At 33.7% G+C, this 2,685-nt stretch overlaps 1 protein-coding gene across 1 annotated transcript in view; it reads left to right on the top strand.

Moving 5' to 3' along the window:
• Positions 1–1,054: 1,054 nt before the first annotated feature.
• The window catches only part of LOC106474868 (rap guanine nucleotide exchange factor 2-like), a 25,196-nt gene continuing 23,565 nt past the window's right edge, over positions 1,055–2,685 (top strand). Inside the window, exon 1 of the mRNA XM_013935565.2 lies at positions 1,055–1,204. The gene's annotated coding sequence lies outside the window, so the exon portion shown is untranslated. The remainder of the gene's footprint in view (positions 1,205–2,685) is intronic.

Here is a 2,685-nt window from a genome sequence, read left to right as displayed (position 1 = left end):
GCGCTATAGACCTTAATCCTAAATCCTGTGTACATAAATTTGGTCAGTGGAACTCTCATAGGAATATGATAGAGTTATTGTGTTTTAACTTAGAATATATATACTGTCTTTATATAGATATTGTCTTTGTAGGAAATAAAAATAAATGTCAGCAGGTTTTAGAGTTCAATTCTGTATACCGCACAGCATGAACGAAAAACTATCCTTTAAAACTGAAAAAAAAATTCCATTGTTCTCTGAAAAATAAAAGAAAAAAGTTGATAGCAAGCCCTGTCCTTGAACTTTTCGAACAAATAAAAGAATCTCCAAATCTTATAGATAGTTCTGATGTCTCTCCCTGATTGCAATAATACATAGGGAAACTAGCAGGTGTCTTGATTCTTTGCACCTTATTAGCCAAGAATGTTTTTTGTGATTATGTTTCTTTATTATCCAGTGAGAGTAGATTTTGAATGTTAGACTTACAGCGCACCTCAGTTCCCGGATAAGAGCGAGTTATTGAAAGAATGGTTTGAGCAGTGGAGATAGATGGAGAGCTTACGTTACTCATAAAAAGAAATGATGGGTGATATATATTTAACCACTATAGTGAAAACACACAACGTATCACGTGGTGTATATTTATGGAATCCCTCATTTCTCATGTCAACGGCAATTGGTGATGTAAGAAATACCTGATTATTTTAGGTACTTTGTTTAAAAGCTGTTTTGTGGGAGGAGAGGAGCGTTGGTATTATTATAAGACGATTTCATTTTGCGCGGCTCCATGCTGTTACCAGTGGCTTAACGTTATACATATCAATTAACTTCCTCGTTCGCTAGGTTTTTTCCTACTTTTCTAGAAGCACACAGGCTTTCATTCAACCAGTATGCGACGACACCTTTTATCCTTCGACTTTACTGGAATTACAGGAAGTTCTGCCCTATGTACGTACTTCCTTTTGGTAAAAGATACCAGTACGCGTGTCACTTGGAGGTGCAAGTAAATTCGATCAAGTCATCTAGTTCTCAAAGCTAGTGCTTGTTCACCATGTACGCGCAGCAACGTAAATCGTGCACGAGTTGATCAAGTGTTTTGATGTATATATAATTAGGTAGTACTGAAAGAGATGTGATTTTTCATAGTGAGTGTTTTTCTGTTGTGACCAGTTTTGCCTTTCTCTGAAGTAAAAACTCCCAAATACACAGAAGCGTTTTCTTCAAGGTAATAGACTGTTTTGATAGCGCTGTAAAGAAATGGTATTAAGGGTTAAAAACAAAGGTTTTTTCTAGACTAAACAGTGTTACAAGTTGTAGAGTAACGATTTGTCTCTTGTAATACTAAGGTAAGAAATGATTTTTATAGTACCATAAAGAAAACGTTTTAAGTGTTAAAAACAAGGGCTTTTTCTAGACTAAACAGTGTTACAAGTTGTAGAGTAACGATTTGTCTCTTGTAATACTAAGGTAAGAAATGATTTTTATAGTACCATAAAGAAAACGTATTAAGTGTTAAAAACAAGGGCTTTTTCTAGACTAAACAGTGTTACAAGTTGTAGTGTAACGATTTGTCTCTTGTAATACTAAGGTAAGAAATGATTTTTATAGTACCATAAAGAAAACGTATTAAGTGTTAAAAACAAGGGCTTTTTCTAGACTAAACAGTGTTACAAGTTGTAGTGTAACGATTTGTCTCTTGTAATACTAAGGTAAGAAATGATTTTTATAGTACCATAAAGAAAACGTATTAAGTGTTACGAACAGTTTTCTCTTGAGTAAGCAGTGTTGCTTCTCTAATCACTTGTACGCTAACGATTGTTCTTGAAATAACGTTATCCAAGGAGATAGATCAATTTAATAAATTCTGTAAGTGTTGCACTTTTCCTAGGATAAACAGTGTTAGTTGTTTAATTTCTTACGATTTTTCTGTAACATTCTTCAAAATAATATATTGTTTTCATAGTGTGATAATATGGCTTAATTGTTAGCATGTCAAACTTCGGTCAGAACGTCCAAGATTCTGGTCACGATATGCCACTGAACATGCTTTCCACTTTCAGCTGTTGGGTATTATAACTGTGATAACCAATCCCACTATTCAGTCGATATGTCGCGTTAAGGTGCTACTAATGTCAAAATATCAAATCTCTCAAATAGTTTACAGTAACAATTTTCTGTAGTATAACAGCGCTTCTTTAGTAATCTATATAGTTTTCTACGTTGTATTTTTACTAACTTTTTTCTAACATTGCTTTGTGCGTTAGTTATTTTTCACTGAAGGCCTACCTTGGTAGAATTTGTTTTAGGATCGAGGTTTCGACCCATTTTTCTGTTCACTGTATGGTCTTTCTATTTTTATCAAATGAAGAGCAGACAAAACTTGAACGACACAGATTCTCCTTCATTTGTTTCTTAACATAATCGTTCTGTACTTGATGTACCGTTATTACATCACTGAAAAACTTGTAATTGGTATGTTGTTTGTGGTACTGTAACATATCGTTCTGTACTTGATGTACCGTTATTACATCACTGAAAAACTTGTAATTGGTATGTTGTTTGTGGTACTGTAACATATCGTTCTGTACTTAATGTACCGTTATTACATCACTGAAAAACTTGTAATTGGCATGTTGTTTGTGGTACTGTAACATATCGTTCTGTACTTAATGTACCGTTATTACATCACTGAAAAACTTGTAATTG

This window comes from Limulus polyphemus, unplaced genomic scaffold (assembly GCF_000517525.1).
Source record: "Limulus polyphemus unplaced genomic scaffold, Limulus_polyphemus-2.1.2 Scaffold7791, whole genome shotgun sequence".
In the NCBI taxonomy this organism is placed as follows: Eukaryota; Metazoa; Arthropoda; class Merostomata; order Xiphosura; family Limulidae; genus Limulus; species Limulus polyphemus.
This window is presented reverse-complemented; position numbering and strand designations above follow the sequence as displayed.